The sequence below is a fragment of the Triturus cristatus genome, chromosome 1_2, assembly GCF_964204655.1.
Source record: "Triturus cristatus chromosome 1_2, aTriCri1.1, whole genome shotgun sequence".
Lineage (NCBI taxonomy): Eukaryota > Metazoa > Chordata > Amphibia > Caudata > Salamandridae > Triturus > Triturus cristatus.
Window position 1 is genome coordinate 289813944 of NC_140580.1, and position 22440 is coordinate 289836383.

Genomic DNA, 22440 nt, shown 5'->3' on the forward strand with positions numbered 1-22440 from the left:
ATCTCAAGTCCACGCTCCTGACAAAAATCCCCAAAGGCATTAACTGCCTTCTGTATTCCGCTCGGAGTCCTTGAAATAATCATTGTGTCATCCGCAAACATGAGGACAGGTACATGTTCCCCAGCTATTACAGGGCCATCAGTGGGGGAACTACAAAGATGGCTAACTATTCCATTTATGTATAGTGAAAATAGGGTTGGGGCCAGGACACAACCCTGCCGAACACCACGCTCGACGGGGAATGTGTCCGTGACCTCCCCCTGTGCCCCCCATCTGATTCTAGCAAAATTACCCTCATGCAAGCGGACGAGAACAGTCAATAACTCTGGGGCCATCCCCAGTTCATCAAGGACTCTCCAGAGTTTGCAACGGGCAATCAAGTCAAAGGCCGATTTTAGGTCTACGAAGACTGCATAAAGCGACCCTTCGGTTAAAACCACATTCCTCCAATAAAGCATAATAAAATAAAAGACCTGGTCTACGGAACTAGTACAAGGACGAAAGGCGGCTTGATATGGGAATAAAATTGTGTTTTCCTCAATCCAAGAATGCACTTTATTTTGAACTAGTCGACCCATCAGTTTTTGCGCTGAATCTATAAGACTAATGGGTCTATAGTTACTTGGGAGGGATTTATCGCCTTTCTTAAAAACCGGGATTATTTCTGCTCCCTTCCAAGACATTGGAATTGGAGCGCCCCTGGCCACAGCATTAGCTAAAAGTACAAAATATTGACACCAAGATGGTGTGTCACTTAAAAAAACATCAGCCGGAATACCATCCATGCCTGGGGCTCTACCCCCTGTCACACAATCCAATGCCAAGCTAACATCATTGATGGTGAAAATCTGGGTTTGATAAAAAAATTCCAGTGGTAATGAACACTCATCCTCACCTGGACTACGAGCATATTGGGGTTTAAAAAAATCTAACCATTGGGTCTGGGCAACATTATTATGGGGAGGTTCCGCATATCCTCCTCTATCCCATTTTATAATATTCGAAAACTGCTTGGAGTCTTTAGCTGTACAAGCATGTTTCAAATCCCGCCACCTCTCCTCAGCCCATTGTTTTTTCGCCGCTTGCTGAGCAGATCTGTATTGATCTCTTGCCTCTCTTACTTTAATGGGGTTCCTTGTCCTTAATTGTAAACTTAGTTTTTGACGAGCAGACTTACAGTGTATGTTATACCACTTAGCCTTTATTGGCTCAGCGCCTCTTTTTCCTGGATTCCAAACCCTCAAAAAAAAAGTTTTGAGTCTAGAAAAGAGGGAACAATGTGTTTCTAACATAATGGTCGGAAAGCCTGGGTCACTACTTTGGATCTTGAGTCGGGCCAGTTCACCCGCAACCTCCGCTTTGAGCGCATCCATTTTTCCTGGATCCTCAATGAATTTATTCCACTTAACCCGGCGCAGGTTGTTGGAAGCAACTATATCTAACGTGACTAGCCCTTCTCTTATGGATTCAGCTCTAACCCCCTTTTGAACTTGAAATTTCGAACAAAGGGGGTTATGGTCACTTTCCAACCGGGTTTCAATGACCATGTCTATTAGACAGTGCCATATCCTTAGATCCACCAGGAGATAATCAATACGACTACTATTCCTTCCATTATCAAACGTATTGGCTCCCTGAATATCTGAGGGAGTTCTTCCATTTGCTGCTCTAAGACCTCTTTCTAGACATAACGCTTTTAGTTGGATAGCTGTAGAGGTCCATCTTTTTATTGCGGGAATTTCCAATTTAGGTACTCCCCATCTAAGGTCCTGCTCCTCTGAGAGGTACTGATCCTCTAGGCCTAGTGGTTCATAGGTGGTATTAAAATCCCCTCCTACTATAATAAAAATCTGCACTGTAAGAGCTCCTAGCCTAGTATCAAGAGCTGCAATTACCTCTGAGCTATGCCCCCCTATTATCCCCCTGGCATAAACATTAAGAATGGCCACCCTGTGGCCATTGGGCCATTCTAGTTCAATCATCAGGATATCCTTTACCCTGAACCCAACCTATGCAACCTTACATCGCAAGCTCTGTCGAACACAGATCACCAATCCCCCTGTATGCCGGCCCTTCAGTTTTTTTGTGGCTGGAACATAGAATTTGAGATATCCCAAGCGAAATATAGAAGTAGTACAGCTGTATCAACAGCAAGGTTCAAGGTTTATTTATTATGCATGATTAATTAAAACCTTTGCATATACACAAATAATATTCCACTCATTTCATAATAAAATCACTATATACAATAGAAACTTTACACACTTTAACACAATATTGCGAGAGTTAGTTTTTGTTGCTATAGCAACTGTAGCAAAAGGTGTTTTAGTCAGGATTTCATGTAAAACTTAGTCTTTCAGCGACTCAATCCGTTTTTTTTAGTCTCTTTGCAGTAATGTCAAGAAATTTAATTAATCTACAGTTTAACTGAACCCGGTCGGGGTTAAAGCACAACATTGCCTACATGATCTGACACCATATTGTTTAAAGACTGGTTTTAGTAGGATACTCCTGATATCTTTTAACTTTTTGCAAATACATATGATATGGGTTGCGTCTTCTGTACCATACTACATAGCCGACATTGGTCATTTTCATCCTTTCTCTCCCAGGGAGGCAAAAATTGGTTGAAAGGGCCTGCCCCCAGTCTTAGTCTGAGGAATTTTTCCTTTACAATAGTTTTTAAGCCCACTTTCAGGTAGGGTTGAGATGTTAGTTTGTTATAAGTATGTAAGACCATCCAGCCATGCGATCTTTTAGCTAGAGAATTTTTATCCTCTAGTGCAGATAGAGTACGAGATACCTTTGTGACTGCTTTTTAAAAAATTTGATGGTTACCCTGGACTTCCCACAATTCTGTTAACCCCAGTTGTATTATTGCTTCCTGAAGGTATGTGTTTGCCGGAGTATTTCTTTGAAGGTAGAGTTCTGTCCAGAGTAGCTCGTTCAGGGTTCCCTTGACATCGTGTTTAATTTTGTGCCAGCATTTCACATAGGCTCCCATGCGTTCCAAGGACTGTTTTTGAAGTCCGAATTCCAGTCGAATTTGAGCGGGAGAGGCCGTTCTAGGGAGATGGAAAATTGCCCGATGTGCCTTTGATATTATGTTTTCGAGAGTTGCTGCGTCTTTTTCCTTCAACGTTTCACTCCCATAGTAAATTGTTGGCTGGAATTTTGCTTGCATAATTTTAAGCAAGAGTTCAAATGACAGGTCCGGTAGGAGCTTGTTTAGGGGTTTGATTGTTAAGTATGTTGTTACCCCCTTTCTCCGCACAGCTTCTAGTTGTGGCTTTGCTGAGTTGTTTTGATCCAATATGACCCCTAAGTATTTATAGTTAGCTCCTTGATCCAGGCGATGTCCTTCTAGGAACCAACTATGATGTTTTCTCTTATGGTAGTTAACCGCCATGGTTTTTGTTTTGTTATAATTTATTTTTAATGCGTTATCTTGCGAGAATTTTAAAGTGGCATTCAGTAGATGTTGTAGGCCAACTGGAGTTCTGCTTATCAAAACCAGGTCGTCCGCATATAACAGGCAAGGTAAGGGGACGTTCCCAAGTTTTGGTGCGTGGCCTGCGCTGCTACTCAATATCTCTGGTAAGTCTGCAAGAAATAGGTTGAATAACATGGGCGCTAAGACGCATCCTTGTTTGAGTCCTTTTAAGGTGGGAATTTTTCTCGATATTTTACCACCGTTTGTAAGCTTTATCCTAACCCATGTGTTAGTATGCAGGTTCCTTAATTGGGAGAGTAAATTGGAAGGAATTCCCCAACTGTCAAGTTTTTGCCATAGTTTAGAATGGTCGACATGGTCGAAGGCTGCTGTAAAGTCTATAAAACATAGAAAGAGTGGGTATTTTCCCTGTTTAGCAGCATCCATAAGTAGGGTCAGTGCCATTATGTTGGTAATAGTTCCTTGCCTTTTCCGAAAGCCAGTTTGGGTCAGGGGAATTACCTTGTTGTCATCAGCCCAGGTAGATATGTCATTTAAGAGGAGCCCAGCAAAGTATTTAGCCTCTGTATCGATCAAGGTAATTAAACGGTAGTTTTTTGGTGCTGCTCTTGCCCCTTGCTTGTAGATTGGGCTTATTATTGAGCCTTTCCATGAGTCTGGAATTGTAAAATTTATACTTGCGTGTTGGAAAATGGGTTCCAGTGCCTTGCTCCAGAAGTCCGGCTCACTTTTAAACAGTATTGGTGGAATGCCGTTAGCGCCCGGAGCTCCTGATAATCGGCCCTTTGCTATTTGATTCAATCTGTAATTTGGGTTGTATTTTCTCCATTTGTGAGTAGTTCTGCTATGAGGTCTGTGGAGTGGTCTTTATTTTGGTCTGACATTATTCCTTTGTGGTTATCGGATGAGTACTGGCTGAGGGAGACTGATTGATTATTAATCTTGATGCCCCTCCCACGGGCTTTAACTTTTAGGTGGCTTGTTAATTCATCGTTATTATTGAAATGATTAAAAAGAAAGTTTGCCCAGGCCTCTTCAGAAGTGTTGGAATTAATTCCGCAATGCTGCGGTTGTTGCAGTTTATTTATTGATTGCCAAAATTTTGCGCTGGTTTTTTGTTTGGCGTCATAAAGCAATTTGGCCCAAAAATCATTGTTCTTTGTTGTATTTCTTAGCCATCTTCTCTTTTTTAGGAGGGCTTTTGTTTCTCGTAGCGACTGTCGCAGGTTTTGATTACCAGGTCGTCTCTGTAGTTGTCTTAGTGTATAGTTTATTGTTGTTTTCAGTTTTTTCGAATTTGGACTAATGCTTTTCCAGTTTGGAGGAACGTTTATGTGCGTTATTGAGCTTTTATTTACAGGTAATCTTTTTCCGAGTGAGACGGTTAAAGTTTCCCATATTTCCAATGGGTGGACTAAGTTGTCTTGTGCTTCCTTCAGCGCGTCTTTAGCCTGCTCTGTTACGTATTCTATATTTGTTGAATTGCACCTAATGCGGTGAAGGTTTGTTGTTCCCACTGAGACGATTGATGTTTCAGCCTCCTGATGTAGTATGGCTGTAGAATGAAGTACCATCTCTTGTGGCATGTAGTCGCTGAGAGTGCTATTACCTATACGAAATGATACAATTTTGTTGAACATAGCTAATGTAGTGAAGGTAAAATCAATTGTCGTTGATGCTTTAGATGAATGGTACGTTGGTGCTGGAGGGTTATCTTCTTTGAAAAGGCCGTTAACTGCCCTTAAGTTTAGATGTTCTAGTTCTGACAGGAAGAGTATTGAGCTCTTTGTAGATTTGTTTGCCGATGCTTGGCCTTGGTTAGGGACTCCCCAGATACCAGTCAAATCAAGACAGAGGTCGTCTTCCTGTGCTGTACCTAAGAGGTGCATGTTAAAATCTCCTGCCAGGATGACTTTATCAGTATTTTCCTCTTCCATTATTCTAGATATTTCTTTAACCACTTCCTTTGATGATTGTGCTTTGTTTTTCGGATGGAGGTAAACGTTTATCAGTATTACCTTTTGGATTATCTGGTCAAGGGACATTTTGATTACTGAGGCTTGTATACAACTTGGGGAAGTGATTTGCATTGTTAGTGGGTGCATCTCGCCAAATTTCAGTATAGCAGAGAGGAGGAGTAGGCCACCCGGGCGGCGTCCAAATCTGGTGTTTTTTATTGCAGGTTTGAAACATGAGATATATCCGGGGAGGTCAAAGGGTGTATCCTCCCAGGTCTCCTGGAGTAATATGATATCGAACTTTTTGAGATAGTTCAGAAATTCCGGGTCGCGTTGCTTGGAGTTTAGACCATTGATGTTCCAGGTGTTTATTTTAATTTCATGAAGGCCCTTATAAGGGAACAATGTAGACGATGTCTTTTGTCAGTTTGAATTTGTTAACAAAATAGTCCGTTGTAAAACTTGCCTTCCGTTCAATGCCGAAGAATCCTTTGAGGTGAGCTGGTTGACTGTTGGAGTACAACTTCTTGCGCCCCTTAAGATTGACGTTGTTGTGCGTTGTGAGCTGTCTGAAGTCAAAAATGGGGTTGGGTATTGTGGTTTGGGCACTGTTGTTAGTGCTATCCCCCAGTTTTGAAATATTGTTATTTCTTTACTGATTCTAGATGCTATCTCCGGTGTTTTCCAAGTTGTTTTGGAAGCTTCCGAGTGTGTTAAGTTGTAATTTGGTAGAAATTCAACAAACAATAGGTCGGAGTTGTGGATCGTTGTTAAGGATGGAATAGCTTGTAAGAGGCGTAGTATATTCCCCTTGTTTAGAGTATCTATCCGACCTCGCGACTTATATCTGGGGACAAAAATGATCGTATCGGAGGCCTCTACTTCGATGTGATCGTCGGTTTGGTGTCTGCTTGGGGAGGTCGCACTTCTGGCTTGGGGTGCACTAGAGCTGTCTTGTTCGAGGTTACCCAGACTACTTTTTTCATTTTCTTTTAAAGGTATGATTTTTGGGTCCCGACCTTTATCTTCTAGGCCTCTGGGAGAAGACAAATATTGAATTTTTGATGAATCATGGCTTTGTGTTCTTACCGTCGACTCTTGAGCTTGTGAGCTCTCATTTACCTTGTTTGGTATTTGGGCCTTTTTTTCCATGGTTAAAGGTTCCTTATATTCATGTGACTCCTGGGTTGTAGGGATTAAGGAGGTATCCGGTATGGAGCATACATTGATCTTATCGCTATCTGTTGTACTTGCCCATGGGTAGTTAATTTTAAAGCAAGTTTGCGAGTCAATTTGTGTAGTTTTCCAATTGAAGTGGAGTTTCTTGTGGTACTTTCCAGATGCAACGTGGGTGAGTTTCGGTTGTTTGTTATTTTTAATTTCGTTGGTGCATGATCTTTTGACAGCCAGGTAAGCAAAGATTGAGCATGGGCCGTGTTTTTCTTTTTTCTCCCCTTCCTTTTATTTCTGTGACCAGTGTTTTTTCCTGAGTTTTCCTTGCATGGTGACAATTGGTTTATTGGAGCTTTCCCTGAGGGGGAGACTTCAGGGGGTTGCAACGCCCTATACTCGCCTGTTCCATTTGTTTCTATCGGAGGGGAGCTCTCGGTTAGAGGTAGGTTCTCCGGGTGTTGTGCTGCTGTTTTTGTTGTCTCCTTTAAAGGTGAAGCTAGACTTTGTCTTGTTTGGGATGTGACAACAGCTATAGACAATATGTCCCTAAGGAGTGACGGTAACATGGAGAGTTTGTCTATTATTGGAGCACACGTACAATCTTGCCGGAGGAGTTTGTCATTGAGAACAGCTTCCTGTCCTCTTCTAATTAACCGGTTTAGGTCGGCCAACTTTGTGTCAATAGCAGATGTAAATTCTGCCAGGGTTTGGAGTACTGACAATTGTAAATCCATTTTATGCGACTGGTATTCTAATGCTTCGGTTGAATATTGCATGGTGCTAAGAATTGTTTCCCAGAGAACTTCTTTGGTCTGTTTACATTTATCACTGGCTTTAGCCTTTGTGCTGGTTTTGTTATATTGAGACTTGTTGTTATATGAAGCTACTAAGTCCTCCCATTCTTGGGAGGCTAGAAAGGACATATCACAGTCCGAGCTATAGACAGTCGCTAGATTAGACCTCGGTGGGGATTTTACGTCTCTTTCGCGTTCCTCTTTCTCTGAGATTGTTGAATCCTTTCGAAGCCAGTCATTATTAATTTGCGCTTGTCTTTGCCGTAAAGTTAAGTCATTTCCATTTGATTGTCCATCGCATACATGAGCTGTCAAATGTTGAGATAGACTATTGGGCAATTGCGATCGGTTAGTCCCTAGAAGGTGGGAGTCGGCTGTTATTTGAGTTTTGCATTCTTTGGTTAATTGGCAGTCTGAGGAGGTGACGCTAGCACGTGGCAGAAAAAATTGTTCCGATGTTTGGTCAAGACGATACTCTGAATTATGTACGCTTGACTGATTGATACTTATAACTGTATTTTGCAGTTGTGATGGCAAGTTACGTTTGGATATTGTCTCCGAGAATTGAGGATCCTTTGATTTTTCAAGGCTCTCATAGGGGCTAGTTTTTAAGGGTTCTTGCTTTGGTGATGGTGGCAAGACTTGTTTTCCTTCTTTGGATTGCAACGTTGAACTATAAGATTGTGTTTGTATATGGGTTTTGTTGGTTTTGGTGACAGGGGACCCCGCGTCCTCATTTTTGAGTGGGGCGCGGGCTTCTATTACATTAACTAGTCCCAGATTTGAGGTTTTTGTCCTTTCTGAAATGTCAACATTTTTTGTGTCGCATTCTTTAGTAGACTGTGCATTGTGAAGGTGCCTATTATCTGATTCATTTTGTTCAGGATCTGGTTGTAGTATTAAATTGTTTTTTTGTGAGTCCGTTAAATGAATTTTTGCCACTGTTTGCTTTAGATTTGATTTTATTTCAACTTCAGGAGTAGAATTAAAATTGAAGTTACTTGGGTCTAAAGGTGTTTGCAGGCCCTTAATGTCACTTGTCTTGGAAAATATTATGGATGCTGGGTCTTTCAGAAACGCGAACTTGGTAAAGATCTTGGGTTGAAAGGAATACGAGTTCTTTTGTTTGAAAGAACCCTCTATATTTGTTAGACTCTTGTTTCCTGGGTCTAGGCATGAATCTGCCGTATGGATGATTGTTTGATTAGTTGTTGAGTTCGGTTTCAGCTTTTCGTTTAGTGGTGTCACAATCCGCTTTGAATAGGTCTTAGAAAGGGATTGACATGGGATCCACTTAGCTAACTGATCATCCAGCGAGGTTGTTATTCCGCTTGGATTTGGATGTGATGTAGGGTGTCTGTTGGTCTCAAGTTTAGCGTTTTTTGCTTTCTGGGCATCCAATTCGTCATTGACAAAAACCTCGAAACTACGTTCGTTATTTCCGTTGTCTTGCATTTTTTTCCTTTTTGTTGATTCCTTTGCTTTTTGTGCCGATTTAGTGCTGGGTAGGTCTTTTCTTGTCCTACCGGACCTCATGTTTTCCCGGTTGTGTACTTCGGGATAATAACCAAATACGCACTATCTTTTGCTGTAAAGTGATCGTTGCTACCCTAAACCAGTTGTTGTTATTATTATTGTTATTGTTGCTGCAGTCTAGAAGTCTGTACGAAATGACAGTGCTCACAAGGTTAGTTGATGGGTTGTTGTGTTCTGGTCAATGGGTTTAACCCTGCTTCTCTTGTATGCATATATAGTTTCGATTGTCCAGTTGTCCAATGAGGCGTACGACGGAGCCTCCACTCAGCCACGACCCGGTTTCCCCCTCCGTTGCCTACTTGTGAAAAAGGTAGGGGGCAGGACGGGCTGGGGGAGTGCTATAGGACAGGTCAAAGCCTAAAGGGCTTTCGTACAGTTTTCCTGTTACACCTATTGCTTTCGCCACATGCAGTTTAAACAACAACAACAGGAGCTGGAGGATCTCACCGGTATTGGAAATGGAGATTTGCCTGTTGTCTGCTGTCCGCCTAGTGAGCCTCCGTGAACCACCGTGAACCACCGTGTCTTCCCTTCCGCTGGCGGCTATCCTCTGCACTGCTCTGCTCTGGTTTGCAGCTCTGCTGGCGGTGCTGTAGCGCGGTGCCGCGCTGTGCCGTGGATGGTGGCCGTGATTGGTGGCCCGGCACGACTCCTCGGTCGGGCGTGCAAGGGGGGGGGGGATTTTGCTGAATGGGCGATTTTAACCCCAGACCCTAGACCCCCCCTGGCTTCAACCGCGGTCCGGTCGATAGGTCCGGCGGAGTCGGCGGGGCCGGTGGGATCAGCTTTAACACTTTAGCACTTAATCCTTCAGCCTGACGCCGGCCGGCCGTGCTCGTTGTCGTTCCGCTGCTCTTCCGCTGCTCTCGCTGTTGCTCTCGCTCTCGCGTAGTAGACCAAGTCTCCTCAAAGATATTAATATCGTGTTGGTCTATGAAACTACACCACTCTGGAGACTCAACCTTATTGCCCAAGCCCGCAATGTTCCACGAGAGCAGGGTTAAGTCTTCCATTCTTTGTGAAGGGGCACTCAAATTAGAGGGGCTCTCCATTCCTCCCTTTATGTCACACTCCTCCATTAAAATTTGATTAGGTATATTAAGCTTGGGAGATTGGGGTTTTAACATGGTGCTAATCATTGTACTACATCCCTCATTCATACTATATTTATGGTTTGTCCCTAGGGGGGGGCTTAGCATCATGAATTATCCCCAAATTAACTGACTGGCATACTGGGTGGCGGGGAGATATGATAAGATCTTGACAAATGGCATTGTTACCCTGGGCCCAGTGGGTAGCAACACCATTGCTCAGGAGATTATTACCTTTGAATTTTGTTTGATCTTCGTGAAGTCAATCACAGTCTTCCATATCAGTAAGAGCCCCAAACCTGTTCCTTGTACTTATTCCATCCTACGAAGGTACAATTCTCCTCCCATTTGGAGTATATGTATGCAGATGTTTCACCCGAGAACTTTTTGCACGTCCAGATTCTCCATAAAAGAAGTCCAATGTCAAAGGTTTTATCATCGACTCCCTATGTTGTGGGGGAAATAAATTGCCCAACACGTTTGTCAACACATGGGGGCTAGAAAAATTTATAGCTATACAATCGCCCTTAAAACATTTCTTTTGATTACCAAGCCATGTCACCCTTCTAGCCATTATAATTTCACTTGCTAATTGTTGCCTACCCCCTATGGATATCCTCATGTTATTAGCTAACCAATGCGTTGCTTTATTAATAAGAGTAGATGTTGTTTCCACCTGACCTGGGCCCAAAGATGGAGCATTGGCCAAAACAAGCACCAAGGGGAAAGCCTCTGAGATAAACTGAAATGGTTCTCTCTCTATTAGTGATTTATGATTAACTGCCGAGACATTCCCATCTGTCACAGAATTAGCAAGTGAAACCACTTTCTCTGCTATTATCCTGTCAGTAGTAGTTGGTTCAAGCTCTATTATAATGGTGGTTGGAACCTCATTGTTAAGAGGAATACCTGGAATAGAATGACTTGGAGGTATTTTCTTTTTCTTCCGCCTGTCTCTTTTTAGTAATTGGTTGCCTATCAGACTCCTGTGAGCCTGGCATAGATCGTATAAGGGAGGGGATAGTTTGGGATACTATCCCAATATTCCGCTCTAGAGCGGACACCTTATCTTCTATGGAGGTCAATTTAGTCATGAAAGGGACCAAGGCAGTATCTAGTTTCTCTTTAAAAATTACCCAAAGTGAACTAGATAGATCCGCTAAAGAAGGATGAATATTTAAGGGTGGTTGGTTAGATGGTTTGGGTATAGTTTTTGAAGCCCGACCTCTCTTCTGTTGTATAACTTTACTGGAGGGACCCAGCCCACCAGCCCTAGTACGTCGTCTCAAGATAGGCAAAGGAGATAAACTAGACAATACATCTCTATTACAATCAGGAGAATGTTCAACCTGGGATTGATCACAATTTTCCTGGGGCAGACTAGATGAATCAACCTGACTAATAAGGTCCCGGGGAATACCTGGCGATATAGTTGATAACAGGGGGGTAGTACCTTCTGCCCTATCTCCACCCATGGGATCAACAGTGCAACATGGGTCCAACGAAAGCCTTCGTTCAGTTCTTTCAATTTCGTCGTTTATCAATGTTGAGACCTTCACCAGGTACGAATCCAATGTCGCCACTCCCCCACCATTAGGTTTTACAAAGTCGAGACGCTTTTTCCCCATAGCTTACTGGTTTTACTGTAATTTGCTTGGAAGAGTACCTCTCTTTGTAGCAGATGTTAGACAGTTGGCCCAGCCCAGCCTCGTCCTGCCCCGGACGTCCACAGATGGCCCGCCCTTTGCCCGGGCTTCGCCCGGCGCTGCCCGCGCGCTTCCCGCGACGCGGGACTCCCGTCTATTTTTATACACCTCCGGGCGTGGCAGGTGTGTGCGGCTTCCTCAGGATGCTGGGATATGTAGTCCCCCCCAACAGCGGCCGCGCCAAGTTTTAAAGAGGCTGCGGCGGCGAGGGGAGACCAGTGGCAGGAGCACAGTGAGCGGCACCAACAGGAGCAGAGAAACCAACCGGACCCCCTGCTGGAATGCAGGGAGCTGCTTCTACGTCCAAGTAAGTCAGAGCCCCGCTCCACCGGGACTCTCGTCTATTTTTATGCACCTCCGGGCGTGGCAGGTGTGTGCGGCTTCCTCAGGATGCTGGGATATGTAGTCCCCCCCCAACAGCGGCCGCGCCAAGTTTTAAAGAGGCGGCGAGGGGAGACCAGTGGCAGGAGCCCAGTGAGCGGCAGCAACAGGAGCAGAGAAACCAACCGGACCCCCTGCTGGAATGCAGGGAGCTGCTTCTACGTCCAAGTAAGTCAGAGCCCCGCTCCACCGGGACTCTTGTCTATTTTTATGCACCTCCGGGCGTGGCAGGTGTGTGTAGCATCCTCAGGATGCTGGGATATGTAGTCCCCCCCAACAGCGGCTGCGCCAAGTTTTAAAGTGGCTGCGGTGGCGAGGGGAGACCAGTGGCAGGAGCACAGTGAGCGGCAGCAACAGGAGCAGAGAAACCAACCGGACCCCCTGCTGGAATGCAGGGAACTGCTTCTACGTCCAAGTAAGTCAGAGCCCCGCTCCACCGGGACTCTCGTCTATTTGTATGCACCTCCGGGCGTGGCAGGTATGTGCGGCTTCCTCAGGATGCTGGGATATGTAGTCCCCCCCCCAACAGCGGCCGCGCCAAGTTTTAAAGAGGCTGCGGCGGCGAGGGGAGACCAGTGGCAGGGGCACAGTGAGCGGCAGCAACAGGAGCAGAGAAACCAACTGGACCCCTTGCTGGAATGCAGGGAGCTGCTTCTACGTCCAAGCAAGTCAGAGCCCCCTGACTAAAACGAATTTCCTAGCACGGCCTGCATCGCAAAATGCGATGCAGCGCGCGCTACGAAATTCGTTTTATTTATTTAATTGTTTACTTACCTGCAATTATCCATATTCCGTTTTTTAGAACCCCCCACCCTGCCCCTCCCCCGCCCCGCCTTACCGCCCCACGGAACTCCCTCCACGGTCCACGGCTGGTTACTACAGCTAGGTTTTGCAGGATGTCGACCAGCTTTTATGTACCTGCAAACGCTTCCGAATTTGTATATATGTGCTGTATTGTCTCAGTTTTTGCTGGCTGTTAATTATTATAGGAACCAGTTGTAGAAATGCTATAGATTATGCAGGGGATGACTGTTTTTATTCAGGGCCATTTTTAGACCTCTGCTTTCATCTTTTTATCCTTTTAAATTGATTTGTTAATTTTGACATGGATGTATTTTACAGCTTTTATGATTCACTATGTGATTTCGAAATAAAGCTTATTTTGACTTGACTTGTAGAAAGAGACCCAACTGAAAAAATCCTGCAAATGGTTTTTAGCATAAATGTTTTGAAGTTTTGTACAAATTAACTAAAATAAATGTTGTAGCATATTCAACATCAAACAACATCAAATTTAAAGGTAATGCATTTTATTTAAAGAAGTACGTCAATCAAAGGTATTAAAATCCAATATAAGTTGCAATAAATTAAGCAATGCAGTAGCAATAACACCAATAATTTGTTACTACTATTAGGAATAAGTAATAGATTTCTCGCCAACGACAATTGTTTTGCAATGCTGTTGATGACCAGGATCTATAGGCGTTCCTCGTACATTACTTCTACGTCCCTCGTCTTCAACCCAATACCTTACCTATGAGGTTAAGTTGCCCAATCCCAGGACAGGGAACAAAACAGGAAATGTGATTTGATCCTACCCACCCTCAGCTGGGTACTACAGGAAAGTAGACCTCCCCTAACACTTCCTGTCTTGTTTCCTTTCCTTCAGACATAGACAGGGAATGCTGGAATCCTTACCGGGTATTGATTTCCTTCTTTGTGGGGTTTATTAAGTCTCTCTGCTGGGTTTAGAGATGTTCTCCCTACCTACGTGGGAGCTATGCCAGAGGGGAATATCGGAAAGGATCCCCAGGCACTATTGGATTGATATACGGAATGAAGCACAGAGTTTTCTACAAACGAAACCATTTGTAAGGTTTGAATAGATCTTGTCAAAATGAATGTTACTCGTTCAAAGTTATTGTGCTAGTATTTGGTTCAGCGCTCCTTGAATACATTCTTACCAGGGCTCAGACTGTTCTATTGCTGTGCAGTCGGAAATTAGAATTACGCACTTCATCACCCCATTACCCAGATCTCATGAAAGCAGATGGAATTAAAGGAAGGCATTCTTTCATTGGGTCAAAACAGGGACATTGCTCCCATCCCAAAGGGAGAGGAGGGAAAAGGGACATATTCAATTGTGTTTCTGGTGCCCAAGGTTCAAGGGGGCTTTCTGATTGTCATAGATCTGACATCCCTGAATAAGTTGGTGGAAAAGATACCATTAAAGATGGAGACACGGCAGAGGATCATTCCCCTGATAGAACTGAATACCTGTCTAGACTTAATGGGCTCATATCTGTATGTTTCAATGTGCAAGTCATATCAGAAGGTCCTACGGTTTTGTGTTAGGGGCAAACATTGGCAATAAAGAGTACTCCCTTTTGGGCTCTGTTCTTCTCCGAGAGTCTACATGAAGATGGTGGCACCGCTGGTAGCCCATCTTCATCTCAGAGAGATGTCGATATTTCCATACCTCAACTACTGACTGGTTCAAGCCCCATCAAGGTAAATTCTAAAGCAACATATCTCCTTGCCCATTGCTACTCTAAACCTTTATGGGTTACTGTTGAGCCTGCCAAAGTGCCATCTTCTTCCTTACAGGAATCTTCAGTTCTTTGGAGCACGATTCACAATTTGATTGGGTTAGGTGTTTCTCCCCTTGGAGAGGATTGTACATCTCCAGAGTCTGCTGAAGGATCTTTTTACAAGCAAAGACACCTCCTTATTCAAATGGATGGAAGAGAAGGGCAATATGGTAGCAGCAGTTTTCACAGTTTCATGGGTGAGATTACATATGAGGCCACTGCTGTGTCGTCTGCAATACCATGGTGCCCTATCAGTAAGGAATATGAACTATGTAGATCTTGTGCCCCTAGACATTAAGCATGCTTTTCAGTGGTGGATGAATATGGACAACCTCTGCAAGGGAGTAGTGATGCATCTAGACCCTTCCATAACATTGACAACAGATGCAAGTTCATTGGGCTGGCTAGCTTCACAAGGGACCGTGACTGCCCAAGAAAATGTGGTCTGGAACAGAGGGATGGAGGTCAACAAATTGGAGAGAATTGATTGCAGTCTTCTATGCCCTACAGCACTTCAGCACACATTTGTCCCTCTGCAATGTGTTGATAAAATCAGACAATACAATGACAGGGAAGTACATAAATCATCAGGGAAATACCCGGTGTCAAACCTTGAATGAGTTGTCTTGCAGTTTGAGTTGGAGGGCAGAAACCTACGTCCTATATGTGTCAGCTGTGTACATCAACAGTTTGGACAATGTGGTAGCAGATGGCTTGAGTCAGATATTTCCCACATCTCAGGATTTGAGACAGGCAAAGTCAATATTCAAGACCATTTACAGGAGGTTCAGCTCACCCTTACTGGACCTCCTTGCCTCTAAAAACAGTGCTCTTCTTCCAAGGTTTTGATCCAAGTTTCCAGAACGGGGAGGTTGGGGTGTAGCTGCCTTGACCCTGGAGTTGCCTCGGAGACTCCTTTTCGCCTTTCCTCCTATCCCTATGATTCAGAGACTATTATGCAAGATTCAGCAGGGGAATGCTGAAGTAATTGTGGTGGTCCCTAACTGGCCCACACAGAGTTGTTGTCCACGCCTGAAGCACATGCCATGTTCTCCCCTGTGGACCCTCTCTCGTTCTCTTGCACCATTGAGGTTTTGCACTCAGTTGCAACTTCCTCATCTTTCTCAATCTGGAGGATGGAAGGAAGAGTTTGGAAGAACAAGGTTTACCTCCCCATATTATTGATGTAGTACAAAAAATAGGAGATCATCTACTCTTGCTGCCCATGCTAAGCACTGGCAAGTCTTTGATTCGTAGTGTTATGAAGAGGGATTTTATGGCAAGACCGGATGCTAATATTATGCAATCCTCTTTATTGCGCCACCCCACAGCAGCATCATCAAAGAACATAGAACAACAGAGATCTTACAACGTTATCAAAGAGCCGGAACCTCCATGACTCTTCTTTTTTGCTGCTGCCTTAGAGATAAGTACAAATTTGTTTTGCTCTTCAAATTTAATTATGTCCTAAGAGAGAATGGCATGTTTTGGGAATTAAGAGAACATGTGTACTACATTATGAGCGATTGATTGAATGAGGGAGAAGAATTAAGTGCAGAGTGGTGTGTTAAATTAAAGAAATAAGATATAAGGAGAAAGATATTGTATGTATTACTGCGAAAATAGGAGAAAAGGAGTGGAAAATTGTAAAGTATAGATGCTCCAGGGAAGGAAGTTTACGATTGAAGAGAAAGATGATTTGTTGTGCTGTTACGAAACATTGGATGCAAGAAATAAATCGCGATTTGATTTGAAATTTGGGCGAGGTTAATAAAAGGCAAGGAAAAATAGTTAATTTGAGGTAGTTAAAGTATTCGGGGCGAAAAATGGAAAGCGAGCGTTAAAGGATATTGATTGAATTTTCCGAGTTCGTTGGCTTACCGTTGTGCGCGGAATGCGCAAGCTGCGGGCAGCCATTTATAGTCAGGCAAGATGTTGGGACAACAACAGGCAGAAGGCGTCGGAACGCGCATGCGCGGACGTCAATATTGACGTATGCGTGAGTCGCGTGTGAAACCATGAGAGGAAACTGACTAGCGATCGTGTAAGGAGCTGTCAGGCGATCACGTTTTTTGCATATACACGAGCGTGTATGTGCTTTTTGCAGAGGGAAGGAGAAAAACGAGGTCAGGTTACAAATGGAAGTTTAGAGGAGTTAGTAGCGATAGTAAGGAGGGTTGGAAAGTTAAGAAGAGGTTTATAGTTGAGGTGTTGGGCTGTTGATTACAGCGCAGTAAGAGTATTGGCTTTGGGCTATTTGTTTTGAAGAGGGGTTTAAGCAGAAAAAATAATTAATTGAAGGAATATAGTTTTGGTCATAAAAAAAAATGTCTGAAGGGAATGCAGTGACACAGGCAAACTTGAATTTGGAAGAGAGGATAACTCTCATGTTAAATAAGTTTGTGAATGAGCTAGATACGATGATGGATAGGAAATTTGAGGAATTTATAAGAAGTGGGAATGTATGTCAGGAAGAGCACTTTTGGTCCGCTGGTGAGGGACCGGTGTTGGGAAAAAAAGGTGGAAATGCGAGCAGGAAAAGAAAAAATGTTGAAAATGAAGGAATGAGATGTAAAAAAGCAAAGATTGCCTACCCAAGCTCAGGATTACTTCGCGAATGTGCGAAACAGGCGAGTGTCGAGGACACACAAGGTGACCTAGGGAGAGGTCAAGGTTGTAGAAGACATACTACCGTATTATGTGAAGAGTCTTCGAGTAGTGCAGAAATAGAGTTGAGTTGTTCATCGGAGTTTAACTCAGAGGATGAATTGGTGGTAAAAGAGCCCAAAAATTTAGAAAAAAATAAGGATAGATCTGAGGAAGATGGAGGGGTAAAAGACCCGTTGGGGGAGTCAATGTTTGACCCTATGTTGCTAAAGCACCCATTATCTCCGGAATGGAGCCCGGCTCCTCATGTGGCTGAGTATGTCCACATGTGGCTAAGAAAGCAGATCCCAAAAGATGTGAGGTTGAGGCTCCGTTCTGAGTGTCCTCGACCAAATTTATCGAATAAGATTGCTTTGACGCCTGAGTTGGACGCAAAAATTATTGCGTTTATTGGGAAAGGGGGAAGAGACCCGGAAAAAGGACTAGATAAAGGATTAAGAATGTGTCAGGACAGACTGTTGGATTTGACTGGGCCACTTACAAAAATATTTGATATGGCTGAAGAATCATATCTTGAAAAGAAAAGTTTGGACATAGAGGAACTCAGAGAATGGGTACAAAGAGCGGTATGCTTGCTGGGAAATGTAATACAGCAATTTCTGTATAAAGGAGAAAAAGCATATTGCTTAAGATAGATCCAAAACTTGCAGAACTCGCAAATAATGAAGGAGGATCAGAGTCAAATGGTATGCTTTTTGGAGAAGCATTCATAAAATGAATGAGCAAATATGTGGGTGCATTTAGTTCATTACAAAAATCTCAGAGGGAGATCAATAAAGTTTTTGACAGGCGTGTTTTTGGAGGGGCCGGGAGAGGTAGAGGTCGATTTCCCGGCCGAGGTCAAGGAGTTACTTTTGCGAGAGGGTTTAGACCCTACAATTACAATTACCAACAGCAGTATGGTTACCAACCAGGGAATTTCTATCCTCAGAAGGAAAGAGGAAATTCAAGAGGAAGTAGACGTTCAAGAAGGTCAGGTACGAGAAGGCCGTTTTGTTACCCATGTAAAGTTGGGCGGCAGACTTGCCCAGTTTTACAAGAGATGGTGTATGTTAACGGGAGATCCATGGGTTCGCCAGACAGTCTTGGGATATCGTATAGATTTCAAGGAGGAACCGATTCAGGTCCGGTGGCCTCAAATGATAAGGTTCAATGCAGAGTTGACAGAATTGGTAGAAAAAGAAGTTAAAGAGTTGATATTGAAAGGGGCAGTTGTGGAAGAGTTGGATTTGTGTGCCGGGTTTGTAAGCAACATATACTTAGTAGAAAAGAAAGGGAAAGGAATGAGACCTGTGATAAACCTGAAAGGTTTGAACGATTGGGTAGTCTACCAACATTTCAAAATGGAAGGAATGCATATGTTGAGGGATGTGCTTCAGACGGGAGATTGGTTAACTCGTCTGGATCTGAAGGATGCATATCTGACTATTCCAATATGGTTGGAACACCAGAGGTTTCTCAGGTTCAGGTGGGGTGGAAAGATGTGGAAGGTTGTTTATCTCCCCTTCGGTCTATCCTCGGCCCGTGGTGTTTTACGAAAATGCTTTGTCCGGTTGTTTCCTTTTTGAGAGAAAGGGGAATTCATGTAATAATTTATCTAGACGATATTTTGATAATGGATCAAGAGAAAGGGAGAGTGGAGGATCATACAAGGCTAGCAGTGGATCTATTGTAGAATCTGGGTTTTGTCGTCAACTAGGAAAAGTCTTGTTTAATACCATGTCAGGAAGTTAAGTTTTTAGGTTTTGTGATAAACACAATTCAGGGTCAGTTGAGATTGCCCATGGAAAAAATAAAGAAAATACGGAAAGAAATAAGAAGGGTTTAGTCTTTGGACGTGATATCTTTAAGAATGTTGGCAAGGATTATTGGTCTGTTGTCTTCAACAATTCAGGCTATTTTCCCAGGACCTTTGAATTATCGTGCTCTTCAGAGATTGAAGGGAAGTCACTTAAGAAGTGGTATGAAGTATTCTCAGGAGATTTCTCTTTCTGGAGAGGCAAGATCAGAACTAATATGGTGGTTGAAGAATATGGAGGCTTGGAATGGGAGAGCAATTTTCGGAGCGAATCCGGAATTGACAATAGAGTCAGATGCAAGTTTAACTGGTTGGGGAGCACGTTGTGGTGCAGTTTCGACAGGAGGTTTGTGGACTGTAGAAGAGAGTCAAATGCATATAAATTGTTTGGAACTGTTGGCAGGTTCATTTGCTATAAAGAGTTTCACGAAAGACAAAGCCAGATGCTCAGTATTGTTGAGGATGGACAATGTCTCAGCAGTGAGATATGTGAACAAACTAGGGGGACCGAGATGAAGGGATCTAGCGGATCTTGCGAAAGTTTTTTGGGACTATTGTTTGAATCAGAATATTTTGGTTCAAGCGGAGGATATTCCTGGTCAGAAGAATGTTCTAGCAGATTGGCAGTTGAGGAATCAGATGGATTCGAGCGATTGGATGATCGACAGGTGTGTATTTTGGAGGATAATGGAGTTGTGGGGCCCATGTTATGTGGATCTGTTTGCGAACAGATGGAACACTCAGTTGGAGAAGTTTTTCAGTTGGCGAGACGGTGGTTTTTTATAACTCCTTTATGGAAGTCTCAAGTTTGGTATCCCATCCTTCTGGAGATGTCGGTAGATTATCCAATATTACTTCCAATTTTTCCAGGGATTCTGAGAGATGCGTCAGGGAAGTTTCACGAGTTGGTAATGGAGGGTCAGCTGAGACTGATGGCATGGAAAATTTCAGGAACGTCTGGGAAGTGCCTGGACTTTCGGATGAGGCTTCAGACCTTATTAGAGAATCATGGGCTCCGGGAACACAGAAAATGTATAGACTGGCATGGCAGAAATGGTTTCGCTGTTGTTTGGAGAGGGATTACGATCCCGTTTCGGTGGATGTAGTTTTGGTGGTGAATTACTTGGCATCTTTGTTTGCTTCAGGCTTGGCGTATATGACTATCAATTTACATAGATCAGCTATTGCTGCTAGACATAATATGGTTAATGGAGTTTCGGTTGGTCAGAGTGTTTTGGTTAAAAGATTGATGAGGAGTGTGAGGGTTGCAAAACCGCCTGTGGAGAGATATTCATCTGTGTGGGATGTTTCAAAAGTTCTTGAGTATTTAGAATGTTTAGGAAGTAACAGTAGTTTGGATTTAAGGGTTTTAAGTGGAAAATTGACTAGCTTTTATGTTTACTATCGTACAGAAGAGTTTCAGATGTTAAAGCATTAGATGTAGGTGCAAGGATTTGTAATCCAGAGGGTGTTTATTTTTATTTGTGCAGAAGAACTAAGACAGATTCAGATAGCATTTTTTATCCATATTGTGATGATCATGAACATCTGTGTGTTTTTCGATGTTTGAAGGAATATGAGATGAGAACTTCAGGCATTGGTATGGCAAGGGAGAAGCAGTTGTTGATTTCTTATAGGAAACCTCACAAAGCAGTTTCAAGCCCTACTTTATCAAGATGGGTGAAAGAAGTGATGAGGAATGCAGGTGTGGATGCGAGTAGATTTGGGGCACATTCTGTGAGGGGTGCTTCTGCATCTAAAGCTTTTATGCTAGGGGGTGCGTTAAATGATATTCTGAGATGTGCTGATTGGTCAAATGACTCTGTCTTCAGGAAGTTTTATTTTAAACCGGTGTTAAATGCAAGTTCTTTGTTGTTAGAGAGGCTTTGAACTTGCATAATATTAGCCTCCGGTCTTGCCATAAAATGTAGATTTTCATAAGCCTTGATGGACAGAAAATCTGGATTTTATTAAAGACACGGAGGCTAATATTATTCCTCCTCTCCCAACCCAAGATGGTAATATTTATTTGTTATTTTTTTCAGGTCATGGGCAACAATGATTCTGGAAGAAGGATCTAATTTGTTTTGAGATTATATGCTTCATGGACTTTTAAGGGACTATATTGGTTTTGAATCTATTTATGCAGCGCAAAAGAAGGAAGAGTCATGGAGGTTCCGGCTCTTTGATAATGTTCTAAGGTCTTTGTTGTTCTATGTTCTTTGATGATGCTGCTGTGGGGTGGCGCAATAAAAAGGATTGCATAATATTAGCCTCCGTGTCTTTAATAAAATCTACATTTTCTGTCCATCAAGGCTTATGAAAATGTACATTTTCTTCAGTGGAATGTTCTGAATCTTCTATTCTACAATTTCTCTTGAATGGTTTTCACAAAAATCTTTCACTTTCTACTTTGAGTTCATATTGGTATGCAATTAAGCTATTCCATGTGAAAGGTGCCTCAGTCAATGTTGAGATTTCCTTGCTGTCTACATTGTTTAAAAGCTTTGTTATTACTAAACCTTTGCTCAAGTCTACGCTCCCATATTGGGACCTTCCCTTGGTGTTAAAGGCATTGCAGTGTCCCCTTTGAGCCTTTGACTGCGGTGGATCTCAAATTTCTTTCCTTTAAGGTCTTTTTCTTTGTGGCCGTCACTTCTGCACATTGGTTGGGGAAAGGTTATGCTCTCCCGTGTCATCCTCTTTTTATCACTTTTCTGGATGACTCAGCAGTGCTTAGAACAGACCCTTCTTTTCTTCCTAAAGTTCTGTCAAAGTTCCATTTTTCTCAAGAGTTTATTCTTTCTACTTTCTTTCCTGATCCTTCTTCTGAAGAGGAATGTAGTTATATCGTTGGACGTTAAACATGCTCTCTCAATTTATGTTGACAGATCCGAGGAATAGAGAACATCCAATTCTCTGTTTGTCACTTTTCGCATCACAGGGAAAGAGAAGAAAGCACCCAAGATCACGCTGAGCCTCTGGATCAAAGAGACTATTTCCTTGGCTTATGCCTGCTCTAATCTTCCAAGACCTTCTAGTCTGCAAGGTAACTCCACAAGAGGTATGGCTACCTCTTAGGTGGAATTTAAAGTTGTGACATTAGAGGAAATTTGTAGAGTCGGAACTTGGGCCTTTACACACCTTCATTGGTTGTACAAATGTTCGGGAGATTTTGGCATTAAATCTCTTAGTATTGCTTTATTTCTCTGTCTCCTGGTAATTATCTTATCAGTCAGTCAGTCAGTCAGTCAGAAAAGCTTTATTATTGGATAAAAACCATAAAAGCAC